Below are 15977 nucleotides of genomic sequence, written 5' to 3' on the forward strand. Positions count from 1 at the left end.
TTCTTTGGAGAAGAAAAGGTGAAGATAGGCAATGAACAAAATCCTCTGTTATCTCAATGCATAACTTAATTAATTTTATTAAAATATTTTTTATTAATCTCTTTTATCTAGATTAATATTTCATTTTTATCTTTTCTAAATATTAGCTTGCACGAAAAATATATTTATAAAAAATATATAACAAGATTTGTAATCTTTAATAAGGTTTACAACTACTTAATTATTTATTTTATATTTTATTCATTTCTTTTTCACTTAAACAAAAATTTGAATGAACAATGAAAATAAAACTAAGAAAAATATCTATAGATTTGTAATGTTTCTAAAATAATCATACTAAGTACCCATACTACATGGAAAATTTGGTCTTTAAAGATTTTTTAAAATTAAATTTATTTTTATCACTTAGAACATAGCCAAGTAACATTGAAATTTCATCTCTATAAAATGTTCATGCAAAATGTCTATAAATAAGAAAAATTTTTAATTTAATATTTTAACTAATACAAAGGAAAAATGATATTTGGGAGGCTTTGGTGGCTCAAATAAGCTTTAATATTATTTTTAAACAATTATATTAATTGAATGATTTTTTAAGTAAGAAAGTATGTAAAAGGACTTTATGGAGTAGTTGTGTTAGAGGGATGGAAGGAATAAGATATAGAATTGGAGATAATGAGATACAAATAGAGAACACTATACCCTAACTTTAATAACAAAACTTGTTATGATGTAAATTATAATTGTCATGTTAAATCTTAAACCTTACTAATAAAATTTATCACAAACATATAAAAGAACATTATCCACACTATAAATTCAATCCTAACCCTAATAATAGTATATAAACATTATCTAGTCTAAACCCTAACCTTAAGCTACACATGATTTTGACCATAATACATAATACAAGCCCTTGTCAATAATCATAATTGTAATCCTAAAAGTAAACCTTGTTCACAACCTTAATCCCAAATCAAACATTGAATATTATTTTAAATATAATAATTGCAAAAGTTCCATGAAAATTAATATCTTTTTTTAGTTGATAACGTGATACATTGATATTATTTTTAAAATTTTGAGTCAATATATTTATATGATTTTTATTTTTTATATTCCTAAATAGTACTAACTCTAATTATCTTTTACTATTTTTTTTATTGATAAAAATATTGTATTATTTTTTATTTTTTAAATGAAAACTTATAAATTAAATTAAAATTAATATAATTATTTTAATTTTCTAAAAAATCTAAAGTTTTAAAATTAGTGAAAAATAATATAAAAATATAATCTCCTAAAATTGAAAAATAGTTTATAAAACATAGAGAATAAGTAGACTTCTCATAATGAAAGTGCATAATCGTTATTCATTTGTACAAAATAAAACATTTATTACTTGTAGAATCTAAGACCTACCAAATTCAAATATTATGTATATTATTACAACATGACAATAAAATTGAAGTCAAGTAGATTCATTCAACTCCAACCCATGAGCAAATAGATCTTCCTACTCTCAAAGGGAAGCGCAGGCTCTACAAGCAATCATGTCATAAGAACATTTTCCTAAGGAAGATAAAGCGACCATGCTATATAAAACACTTTTCCTTACATGATCCTGTCATTAACATACATTAAAGATAAACGCGACTTCACCATATCCTAGAAAACCCTAAATAAAACCTAAACTTTGACAACTTCAATCCTTCTCATAGTCAAAAATATCTCTTTAAATGAATTGCTTGGAACATCAGTTTGAGCGATTCTCTATCATCAATGATAATTTGAACTCTAAGTTTCTTGTTTCGGCTCCTGGCACGGTATCATCTTTGCCCAAGTATAAAAAACCCCATAACAGTGGCCACCATCTAAATCAATCACAAGGTCCTCACATGACCAAATCTAGTCTTCCACAAATCCACAGGTGCCCTCAACCATTCAGTAAAGCTACAGTAGGGTTAAATAGGCTGCAAGTTTGAATCCATCAACACTTCAAAAACAATTTCTTCCACCACTTCTAGCACAACCCTTCCTCCTCTAAAGCCCTAGATTCATCCATAATTTCACTTTTAGAGTCTCATGGTGTCCCAAGATTGACCCACACTGGGGAGCTTTGAATTGATGACATCAATACCTTCTCTTCCCCATTCTCTTCCATAGTCAGAGGCAGGAGAATTTGCTGTGTGTGCAATGTAATTAGGATCAATCAAACCCATAGATTCAATTTTGAGACCTCCATCATCGTATCAAGTATTAAAATATATTCATCATTTCCAGCGCTCCTCCCCATCGACGATGTCGTGATTGGACACACGGGAACCCTAATCACAAAACCAAAATGTTCTAGTCATACATCCTATAAATCAATCATTCATATGTCATAAAATGGGCAATTTTGGGATTTTAAAAAATTACATGACTGGACAAGCATAATTGCTGCGTATGTTATGGCATTTCATTCACTCGATTATAGAAGGAATGTGATTAAAACATACTCAAATGTTTAATGGCAAAAAAGGAAAATCATAATGCAATGGATTGTATAAAAAATGAAGCATGAAAAATCATCATCTTGTTCCACTAGTTAGTATGGCATGCATGAGAACATTGAATAAACATGAGGATCCTCACATTCGCATCTATCAGTACCTTGGTCTACACGACTTCCCTCAGACCTGCAAGAGAATCAAGCCGAACAGGTAGCAATTTTTTGTCTGATATAATAGAATAATTGAAGCAATCGCTAGACATTTTTCTTTATCTCTATTCCTTAAAATTAGTTTTCCTCATTTTTCATATTAATGCATTCAAATGTTCCTATTGAAGATCTACCTCTGAGATTGTATTGTATTCATTTACTAAAGTTTGTATGATTGTGTAGGTGCTCTCTTCTTTAATTCCCAGGGTTATCAGACTTAATTATTGGAGAATATCACCAAAATTATTTCTTGGTTTTGTTTTCTTGATGTGAGGGACCAGATATGACATAATTGAATAAATTGCACTTCTGAAAAAAAGCTTTCAAGAACATTTAGAAGTAATTTTCATTCAAACGATAAACAATAAATAGTTCTCAAATCAATATTTTAGCAATGTGCACATTTATTGGCATGTCACTAAAATATAAGTTTTGTGTTAATGACATTTAAATTTTATGCCTTCTTTAACAGTAACTGCAAAACTTTTATACATAAATTGAATCCTTCACTTATAAGATGCAAGTAGCACAAATCCCATCAAACTGAAAAATTTACTAGTGCGGTGCCATTTTATGATGACTTTGACACAAATACTCAAAATTGCAAAAAAATGAAAGTTGTTAATTCCTGAACACAAGTCCAAACCTTGTATGCATGTGAAGGATACACATAGTAGAAACCTATTTGATAGAAAGATCTGACTGTTATTTGTACAGATATTCCTCCATTCCTCTTCAATATATCACAAGACATTTTGTAATCCAAAAAATTGGCACACCAAATTAACTTAATCGTTAGTACAATGAATTTTTAGTTACAATGGTAAGAGTGATCAAAAAATTGGAGAAGTGAAGCCACTTTCAATGATTAGAAATCAAATTTCTTCTTCGATTTTCCCAAATAGAGTTGTGCTTTGTGACTTGTGGAAACCCTTTAACCCTATTAAGGTTTATTTTATTTTCTACTATATATGGTGTTCTTTGAATTCTTTTTGTTGATATCATTGACTCTAGAGGTGGGAAGAGAAATCGATAGAAGATAAAACGTTCAGCAAAGCCCTCTAAAGAGAACTTATGTTTTTTTTGAGGTATCACCATTGGACTATGCATAGAATATGTGGCAAGCTCAACTCTCCCTTCCATACAAACATCTATAACATGTTTTTCATCTATGTTGCTGACACTATCTGTACATTTAATATCAACAACTATTGTATGTACATGTCTTCTTTCTTTGATTTAACTTCCAATTTTTTTTTGACCTACCAACATTTTCAACTATTTCATTTAAGTATGCACATTTATTTAAATTTTCATCTATCTGGCTAACATAATCATTATGCTTTTTTAATCATTGACTATATTACACTATTTTGTGGCATGTTGTCAGCAGATTTGCCACAATCATCCACATATGAGGAAGTTTTACCTTTATCTTGCAATATGAAATCAACATCATTATCATGATTAGGACACTGATTGTCACCTTGGAAAGGCACAAATGGGATATTAATACTCTTTTCCAAGATCTTCAAGATTCCTAGCAACTATCTCATAATGACTTGCATCTGCAAGATTTTTCACACCAAAATTTGCTTTTAATAAATATTTTGAAGTCTGTTGTTGCAATGCAGTACTCTTGTTATTGTCATAATATATTGACTCTATCTTTCCTGGTTTCTCTCTCCCTAAATAAAGTACAATATCCTTGTCCAATGCATGGTTTCCAAAATCTTTAGTCATCATATTAGTTCTTGCAAACTATGCCTCAACTTGGTGTGATGCCTGATTCTCAAACAGTAAACTATAAGAGTCTAATATTAGTTTTTCTAAATGCTCATCTCCTTAGCATTCTTCATGTCCATATCATTTGCAAGATTTTCAAGTTCACCATGATACATCACAGTTGTCAATTTTTTCTGAATGTATTTTAGTGTCATCTATAGCCTTATGTTTCTTCCTTGGTCTTGTATCATAATCTGACTTTGTATGTACTCCAAGATGGGATGATAACTTTGATGCAAACAACAAGATTATGAATTCTAATCCCTTCTGCAAAGAAATTCCTTAGAAGAGCCTTCTAGATGTTCAATTATTTTATCAACTAACTGGTTTGCATTGGGACTGTGTTGATTATTCATCAAACCAAGCTGAATTTCTGATTGGACTACTGATGGTACAGACAAATATACAATTTCTTTGTCACTTTGTCCATATTTACTGGTTATAAACTGATATAGTAATTTAGAATATGATTGATTTGTGTCACTTTCGTGAGGCATATCTAGAGTAGATTTCAAATGTTTTTGATAAGATATATCAATGAAATGACCCAAACTGATCATCATCGTTGTCTGCTAGAAGCGGACAATGCTTTTGAATGCAACTGGTATCAATTATACCAAGCATTGTATCATTTCCACCACAAATTACACCTTTTATGGTGATCTTCACCTTCGATGCTTATTTTATTATCCATGCTCAATCTTTTTTTGTGCTCTTGCTTATTTTCATTATAGCTTTGTTTAGAGAATTGCAACTCATATTTTCAAAGAAGCTATCTAATGCCACAAGGATGCAAACACTACTCACCTAGAAAACTAAAGTACATAATACACCATTAAGCGGTTCAATATTTCTAATGACAATTTCTTAGAGCTTTAACAAAATAAATAATTATTAGAATCAAGCCACTAAAATAAGAAAGAATGTTACCCCAAAATCACTCTTGGATGGGTTGAGAATTGGTAAAGAATACATAGCCTTCAAAGAACAGAATACTTTTCCAAAGTAAGGTTGTGTTGTTTGATTTGGAACAACCTGCAGTACAAAATTTTAAAAATTATCAGCAATGAAATGCTTAAAACTCAATTTCTATTAAAAATGTCAATTGAAAAAATAATTCCTTGTTCCTTACCTTCAATATCTCTAGAAAATCAAGGATCCAAAGTAATACTAACAATAGAGATTCATGGGATCAGGCACTATCTACCTCTTCCAATAAATCAATGGGAGGATGGCATGGAAGTATATATGATTCTGAACAAGAAAGATTGCATCCTATCTTTGGAGAAATAGGTGAAAATGATCCTACTTCTAGATAAAAGAAAATAAATCTGAATACAATAATTATTCAATAGTTTAGAAAATAGAACTACAAAGGCTTTAAGTTATAAATAATTTGCAGTGAGAAACTGCAAATGCCTACTCCATCAAGTAGCTTAATGGTTTTAAAGAAATAACTCTGTGTGTGAAACTTGATCCAATATTTGCTACATCGTGAGAGTAAAGTGGATGCCTGTAGTTTAATTGGTAGTGAGTCTCATTACAATAGAATCCATAAAATTGATACCTCAATTCTACAATCTGAAGACTTAAACTCTCAAAAATTTAAGCATGGTATATGATAAATCATACAAAGTTAGTTTATTAATTTATGCATTTTTTATCTAATGTTTCACAATAACTAGCTATTAAGTCTATAATTATTAGCTACTTCAAAACAAGATGTTGGTTAAATGATCATGTAACCTGTGTAACTTTGTAACATTATGTTGTGGTAAACCTGTAATGTCTAGGTTTGTTTCACCATATGAAGATGCTTTTGAGACAAGTTTCATCTGATCAGAAAATTATCAAGTAATGGAAAATCTGAACTTAAAAATCTGTCTTGTATTTTATTTAACCATGAAAACAAAAAAAATACAATTTTGAAGGACATATTTTCTTCATACTTATTACCTACAAATACTGCTCAATCAAGAGTTATGCAATATTCAAATACAGTTAAATCAAAAAACTAAAAATTATCATTAATTGCCTACCTTCTCTAAAGAGATGAACTATTTGATTTCTCATTGAAACTATAACTATTTAAACACATGTTTAAAATGAAATTCACAAAGAGAAAAATGTGCATGATGAATGTGATAAATCTATTAAAAATAAGGATGACCATAACAACTCAATATAAGATGAAGAAGTGGGATTCATCTAGGGAGACTCATGGTAAGGCATTGATATCATGTGAATAGACCCTAGATGATGATCTTCATGACTTAGAGATGTCAATGCCTCAAATCCAGATGAGGCTGCTGTCACAACATGGTTTTAAAACTAAAGCATTTCTATTCTATTAGATCTGTAGACCTAAGCTTTCCAAGAAAGAGATGATCTTAAATTTGTGGCCCTTTAGTTTAAATTTGAAAGACCATTGGATTACCATAACGTGCTTCTTTCCACATCCCAATAACCTAAATCAAAGCTTATCCTTATCTATGAGCTTATGATATAGATTTTCTAGTATGATTGTCTAGTTAAGATGAGGCTGATAGCGATAATTAGTGGTATTAGATTTCCACAGTTTATAATATTTTTTTTATAAAAAAAAGTTTTTTATTGTAATTTTAAAAAATATTATTCAAATAGATTAGCAATTATAAATCAGAAAGATAATATATTCACAAGTATACACAAAAAGATGAATACACTCACTTTCTCTAATGATATGTACCTCTTTAAGCCTATGTATTGTGTTATAGGTATGTTTATGTATAAGCCTCTATAACTTGGCAACTCACTCCTAAGAAAATAGAATTGTATGTGTATAACCCAATTTTTTTTGGTCAAAACACACACAATTTGTTGGTGAACTAAAATAGTTATTAATGAAGATATTAAAGTTAGAGCTTTGTTAACTGCAAAATGTCAGTGTAATATTTTTTAAGATAATTGAAAATCAATTGAACAATGAGAGTAGGCCAAACCATGTTACACCAATATCCATCTATATTGTAAAAGTTATAATGATCTCACATGGATGTAAGAAGCTTCCATATAGTGCCAGCCACATAATATTAGTTCATAACTACTAGTTACAAAATATGTAGAGCATTTTTTTATTCAAGGTAGCACTAATATAAGAAGTATGCAACCTTAATTTAATCAGTTAGCTGCTGTATTTATTAATTTTGTGTAACCTAAAAAAATCTTGAAAATACATAGGGAAGAGTAGAACCAAGCTACCATTTAGAGAAATCAACTCCCTAAAATTGAAGAAGTAAAAATTGTGAACCCATTACAGTTTCTTAGTGTCTACAGAGAAGCATGCAGAGGTCATGGGTATATTGTAGTAAATAGATTTAGAATTTTACGCAATGACCACAATATTTTTCAAACCTTTGAATGAGACAATATTATTTTGTTACAGTAGATGAGATTTAATTTTGTTCATTTAGGCCCTTGAATTTCTATTGGCAGCTACAAAGTCATTTACATGACTGTTTATTTTTTCATGCAAGTTGTTGTTGATCTTTAGAAATAGAGACAAAGAAAAAATTCAAGGTGGATGTCACATGGAACTATTTGAGAGATATGATGAGGACATATCTCTTAGAAGCAAACCCAATTATTTCTCAACGAGAAGCAGAGGATCACTTACAAGATGCCAAATTCTAGCTAGATGCATTCAGGGTATGTATTTAATTCTTGGAGTCATTTTATTAAATTTATCATCCCAAGCAATTATTTTCTAATTGAACACCCACCCTGCTTACTCTTTTGCATTTTTGTCATTCTAGTACCAAATGTCAAGGTAATGCTTCCTTTTTATGTGTGTAATGTGCTTTAGAAGTGATATACAATTTTTTCTCTTCTCCTTGTTTGGAAATCATATGTGGATACTAAAATTAGAGCCATAATGGCACAATACATGCCTCTTGATAGCTAGGAAGGGAATCCCAATCATATTACCAATGAAACATTATAGAAAGTGTTATAGTATCAAATGAGGTGTTTTAATTTTAATTATTGACATCCATTTTATAATGACTATAGGAGATTTCCCTACTTTAGACATGCTGAATTTTTTTTTCTTTATTTTCAATTTTATACGAATCATATAAATTTAAATTTGGAGTCAATTATACAAAAGATTCTACAAATTTACCTCTAAAGTAACGTTCTTGTACCTTATAATTGTTGGACATGATGTTTAACTATTTTTTAATCATACAAGTTAACTATAATGTAGTTCTCTTTGGATATTCACTGTATGAGCTTTATACTCACAATTAGACTAGGGATTGACTTTTGGATTAGTATTTGAAGATTGAGATTCCCATGTCTTTATTTCTCTATCTTGGGTACAAAATGATGCATTACATATTTTGAGAAAGGAGGCCAAACCTTTTTATTTCTCTTCATTTCTCACTTTCACCATACTTTTCTTGGTTTCCATTGGTTTGTCTTCAGTATCTAGAGAAGCATCAAACTCTAAACTTGGAGATGGTTGTCCCTCTCTCTAGACTAAACCACCCACCCATGAACCACATTGTACTGTAAAAGTTATATCCAATGTGTTTTGATGAAGAAAAAATCAAGATTCTTCTTTTGAAAAGAACTTACATCTTGGAAACACACATTAACTATCATGTTATCAATCTTTGGACAAGGAACCTTCATTGAAATAGAAACATATCATGATATAACAATACTTATAGCCACGTGCATAAAAGTTTGACCTTGATCACCTGCATCATCTCCAACACACCCCTTCTCAATTAAGGATAACAAAAAGTCATCCTCTATGGAGAGGCACTAATTATTCTAATTTATTTTTAATGCAGGCAATACATCTCCAACTTCATTTGTAGTTTATCCAAATATTCCATGGTGAAGTCCCTTTAAAGATAATGTGTTTTCTTCACTCTTCATGATTATAGATGACTAATAATCTTTACCACTAGTGTTCTACTTGGGAAAGTGCCTTGCTAGTGATGTCCATTGCATTGTTGAATATTCTGTCAGAAAATGCATTGGAACAACACAATGTTCATCCAATGACTGCCATTTTTTGCATGTATTCTAATACTTCTCCATTTTCTTTCAACTCATCCATCAACTTCTTGATTGTATCTTGTGTTTCTATTAGTTTTGCATCTATTTCTTGTGCTCATTTCCTCTAAATCTAACAAGTTCTTTTTGCTTCAATAATCTAAGTATCCATGTTTTGCTTCAAATGTACATATTATTTAGTTTTTTGTTACATTTATGAATTGGCACTACTTTCCCAATTACTAGGAATAACTTAATTATAGATCATTGATAAAAAAAAAAAAAAAAAACCATTTTTTTCACGTGCCTTATTTTTATCAAATTTCTATTTTTATGTTGTTTTTAGACTAAGATTAAATAAATTTCAACATTAGGTGTAATGAACACTTTTAGCACCTACCAGAGCATAAGGAATAGGAAATATTTGATCATTTGGCACCTCATATGTTAAAAAGTGAGTATTTCATAGTTTTTAATAGATGTGATTTTTTAATGGGCTGTTTTTATTTAATGCAAAGGTCTATTTGCTTGACATAAATTGCATGATCATTTGTATCTTTTTCTGAGAAGTTAGCACAAGAAACAATACTTGTGTGTGGTCAAAGTGCTTCAAATTATATTACATAGAGTCTATTACTACAAGAATGTAGAGAAGTGTAATTGACATGAAATATAATTTTAAAATGTTTGAACAAAAGAATTTAAAATTGTTGAATTGTTATTGATAAAGATTTAGATTGTTGTTTTTCACAGTAACTAAAATTTGTGTTCTTTGAGAAGATTATATCATGTTACAATGACCATGATTATGGTATATCTAATGATGGGAAGACAAATTTGTCAATTTTTTGGATTATTATTTAAAGGGTACTAGCTCAATGGAAGAGCACCTGATTTATAAGTAGGAGGATGGTGGTTCAATTCCATCGTGCCCTAATATGACTAAATTAATGATTAAATAAACTACCAAATATACTAACCAAAAACTACCAAATCAACTACCAAATATACTACCAAATCAATTACTAAATATACTACAATATATACTACCCAAAAAACTACCAAATATATTACCAAATAAACTACCAAAATTACCAAATCAACTACCATATAAACTACCAAGTAACCACAATAAATGACTAAATCAATGACCTAATCAATGATCAAAATAGTTTAGTCATAAATTTGTTTGGGAGATAAATGTCTGGCAATAAACTACCATTGGTCACAAGATCAAAATTAGTCACATATCTACAATTTTTACTAGTTTATTTAGTAATATATTGTTGTTTTTGTACTAGTGGTACACACTTGATAATAAATAGTTATTTATTCGTATAATTAGGGCGAAAGCACCAATGATATGATCATCTCTTTAAATTAATCTTTCATCAATATGTTATACAGAGGAGCTAAAGCTTAATAAATGCTAGCGATAGTAAATCAATTTGTCAATAGACCCTCCATGATGGTATTGACATTGGTCATTATAGTACTAGATATGGAATGGAATGACACATCAAACTCTAACCGCCTATCAAGGGTTGCACATCAAATCCTAACATGTCTTACAAATACCTTAATTATAACTATTTGTAATCTTTTTCTTTTGGCAAAAGTGGACGAGCCACTATGTATATATATATATATATATATATATATATAGATATATATATATATATATATAATAAGTAAAATTGGTTCAAGAGCTCAACTAGGAAAGAACCAAAAATCTTAGTACCTTAGGCCTAGTTAAAATTTTCATTTCAAACCTTGTAGTAACATTGCATTAGTAAAAATGACATTGAATATGCATAGTCTATTAATAATTTTAAACTAACCATTAGGACGCTACCTTCAAGTAAGATAGTGATTTTAGACTGGTAAGTGTTATGACAGTATGTTCATAGAATAGCCTAGCCATTTATCAAAACCTAGCCTAGCTTAAACACCAAAAATGGATACATCAACAAACCTCCTAACCCTTGTTAAGGTACAAGCATCAAGATGATTTACACTTAACGAATGAAGTAGTTACTTTGTAGATCTTGAGTAAGATGCATACTGGGTATGTAGCTATCAATAACCTTGTTGCAACATGCATTTGTCAATATGTCAACCCCTAAGCTTATCTTTAAAATATTATAATAAATAATAAATAATAATAATAATAAATAAATAAATAAAAATTATTAGTTGTGTTCTGTCCTGAAAATTTGGGCATGACAAAAAATTTCTATGGACCAATTAGAAATCAGCAATTAACATTAGGTAATTAATTTTTAAATCTAACCTTTCAGAATTGTAGATATGACATATGATTACTCATAAAAATTAAATAGGGAGGGGGTATACTAAAATCATTAGTTCCCTACCTTATATAAGGCAGGGACTAACAATTAAAATTAATCATTGATATGTTAGATTTCTTGGTCACATCATGAATAAAGGTTGATATTTTGTTTCTCCCAACTTCCCCAAAATTGTCTCAAAGCAACAAAATTAGAGGATCTAATGTACATTTTTGCATTTGAAAAATATTTTTCTTTGAATGTGCAATCCTATAATACATTTGAAAATCCAAATTTAGCTTGGATTACCATTGAGAACTAGAGCCCTTTCTAGAGGAGATGGTGGTTAGGTGTAATCTATAGAGTTGGTATAGAAATCCTAATATTTGCATGAAAGGTCATACAAACATCATTGCTTACCATGGTTTTATCACACTTTTTAATACTTATCAATATGATACTTCAAACCTAGGCTAGTGTTCAAACACAAGAAAAATGTCACCATTGACAATGTCCTTAAAGAAAGACCTAGGTATATATGACTTCAACAAAACCCTTGATATTATCATTGTGCAAGATGATCTACCCTCCTCTCTACTCTAAACCCTTGAGAATCCTCACCAAAACACACACAAATATAGAAAATAGGGAAACAAAAAATATTAAAATCATAACATCAATTGATCAAAAAGAATAACAATTGATCAAGATCAACCTTTGAGAAAAACAAATTGCAAATTCCAAAAATCTTTACCTTCTCTCTCACTTTTTTGACAAATCAGAATTTCAACCTTCTATCTATCCACCAACCAATTTTGGTATTGATGCAATATCTCTCTCTAAGAAATAATGCTCAAACTACTAACCATACCCATTGCAAGTAGTTTAGAGTTTTCAAACCCTTTGACAACAAGACCATATTTATTGAGAAACTATGAAAGTTGTAAGGAAATGGAGAGGATAAGGGAATGGATACAAAGTTGTGAAGGTGAGAACATTATTGCACTCCCCTTTATCATTTTTGTATTTCATAATGTATATATGACTTGAGACAATAAATAATGGTGACACACCAACATAACTTAATATTACTGCAATAATTCCAATGTTACAACTTGCATGTAACCTAAGAGTCGCAACAAGATCAATACATCTTCCAAATAACACATTCCATTGGTACACTTAATTTAACAAATAAATAATTTAACAAGTTTCACAAATATTTGAGTTTTTTTTTTTTTATACCAAATTAGCCAATAATAATTTTAAGGTTAGAAAGACTAACATATAAAAGTATATTTGTATTCAACCACATCAATATCTTAGAAATACATGATAAGAAATTTATATAGAGACATATAAAATAGGGAGATAGATGTAGAGAAAGATATATACATAATGAAATATAGAGAGTAGTTTAGGGGATATGTACAAAGAGAAATAGAGATGCATATACAAAGTAGTAGAGATGGATTGAATGAGAGAGGGAGGGAGTGATATAGATATTGATATGTGGAAAGAGTATTGATAGGAGAATTAAAGAGTGAAATAGAGTAGGAGAGATGAACTTAATGAGATAGTAAAGAGGAAATGCCATAAATAGATAGAGGTGTAGAGAGATGAAGATAGATAGAGAGTGATAGAAAGAGATAGAGATATGTAGATAGAGCTACAAAGATATGACTAGAAAAAGATAGAAATATATATATATATATATATATATATATATATATATATATATATATATATAGAGAGAGAGAGAGAGAGAGAGAGAGAGAGAGAGAGATAAAAATAAGTTATAAAGATTTGTATAGAGTTATAGAGAGAGTTGGAGAGAGGTAGATAGAGTTCTTCACAAAGAGTAATGCCATTTCTCTCTATCTACCTCACCCCCCTATATAAGTATTTCCATAATTAATATTAAATATATCTTCTATGTACTTAGTGCCCACCAAGGTGTAATTGCTACTTACAATTAAGTGTGTATTTTTTAACATGTGAGCATAAATGTCCACATAAACTTATGGATGAAAATAGTATCACTATTTGAAAAAATGAAGAAAAACCACCAATTTGAACTCAAATTCTCTAGGGCCTCAACACATTAATTAACGATTCTTCAATAGAAGAATCACATTATTGAGCTCATGGTTCAATTGTAGGGTGCCAAGACTTTCTCCTTTAGTACTACCACCATATGATAAGCAAACTTGAACACTAGTGGAACCTCAAATGCTAGTTGTGGTCAGTTGGCAACACTTTGTAGGCAAGGGTTACTGAAAGAAGCACTAGATGTTCTCCATGATACAAACCACAAAAAACTTAAGCTTAGTTACTCTACATATGCATCCCTTCTATAACTTTTCCTTTGCAAAAGGTCCTTACTAAATGCAAAGAGAGTCCAAGACCATCTAATAGAAACATGATTCAACACAAATGTTTTTCTGTCTCACAAACTTCTTGTTTTGTATGCCAAGTTTGGGAGTCTGCAAGATGCTAGATCAGTATTGGATATTATGGATGTGAGTAATGTGGCTTCTTGAACTAACATGATTGAGGCTTATTCAAAGCATGGCGTTGAGGAAGAGGCTTTTGGAATTTTTTCAAAATGCAAGGGAATGGAATTCATCTGGATCACTTTACCTTCACAACTATCCTACCAATTTGCACCAATTTGGTAGCATTTTAAGAAGGGAACCATATGCATGGACATATAATAAAGAGGGGTTTTTAATCTGATGTGTTTGTCTGTTGTGCTCTTGTTGACATGTATGCAAGATGTGGGTATTTTGAGAATGTGTGTGAAGTGTTTGATGAAATGTCTAAACAAAATGTGGTTTCATGGACTACTATAGTTGCAGGATATGAAAACATTGGGGATGTGGATGAAGCAATGGAGCTCTTTGAGATAATGCTTGAAAAAAATGAATATTCATGGAGTGTCATGATTAGTGCATATGCTCATGTAGGACGTATGGATAAGGCTTTAGGTCTCTTTGTAAAAATGCCAATTCAGAATGTGGGTTTATGGAATACCATGATTGTAGGGTATGGGTATAATAGGAAATTTTGTGAATCCTTAACTTTCTATAGAGAAATGTAGTTGAGAAATGTGAGGGCTAACCATGTGACATTTTCATGTCTCTTAGCGCATGTGCTAACTTGGTAGCTCTCTACAAGGGGAAGGAGATTCATCGGAGAGCTGTCAAATGCAGACTTCCATTTGATATCTTTGTGTTGAATAGTCTCATGGGTGTGTATGCTAAATGTGGTTCCATTAAAGATGCATGGAATATGTTTGAAAAGATGACTACTAGAAATGTAGTATCATGTACTACAATGATTGTAGGCTATGTACATAGTTGGAAACTTTGTGAAGTCATAAAGGTTTATCATGAAATGCAATTGAGAGATGTAAGGACTAATCATGTCACCTTGGCAAGTCTTCTTTGCGCATGTGCTAACTTGAAAACTCTCCACATAGAGAAGGAAATGCATGAGAGAGTAGTTAGTGGTAGACTTCCATTTGATATATTTGTATAGAATGGTCTCATAGACATGTATGGTAAGTGTGGCTACATTAAAGATGAATGGAAATTATTTGACACAATGAGTATTATAAATGTGGTATCATGGACTACAATGATTTTTGGATATTCCAAGCATGGCTATACTAAGGAAGTACTGCAAGTCATGAAATGCAATAGTCTGGCACAAAGCCAAACAATATCACCTTTGTTGGTGTTTTGCATGCTTATTGCCATGCAATACTAGTAGATGATAACATGCATTATTTTAGTTGCATGACTCAAGATTATAACCTTTTTCCTACCATTGAGCACTATAATTGTATGGTTGCTCTTGTTGGTCAAGTTGGGTGCTTGGATGAAGCAATCAACTTCATCAACATATTGATAATGGAGCTTGAAGAGAACATACAATAATAGAGTTGGGAGAATATGTCACAAATTCCTTTTCATGTAGAAATCTAGAAATGTTGCCACATTAGGTGCCCTTGTCAAACAAATAGTGATAAACTGTTAAATGGGATGATGTGAAAATTATTTGAAAGTTATTGGAAAACAAAAGGTTAAGATTTTTTATGGATGAAGTGCATTTATGTTGTGTGTTTTTAGATTTTATTGTGT

At 30.5% G+C, this 15977-nt stretch overlaps 1 pseudogene; it reads left to right on the forward strand.

Annotated features, from left to right (window-relative positions):
- Positions 1-2595: 2595 nt before the first annotated feature.
- LOC149559809 (pentatricopeptide repeat-containing protein At4g14050, mitochondrial-like) lies at positions 2596-15773 on the forward strand (annotated as a pseudogene).
- The last annotated feature ends 204 nt before the right edge of the window (positions 15774-15977 follow it).

This window comes from Cupressus sempervirens, chromosome 4 (assembly GCF_028749045.1).
Source record: "Cupressus sempervirens isolate cs-2001-9-10 chromosome 4, ASM2874904v1, whole genome shotgun sequence".
Lineage (NCBI taxonomy): Eukaryota > Viridiplantae > Streptophyta > Pinopsida > Cupressales > Cupressaceae > Cupressus > Cupressus sempervirens.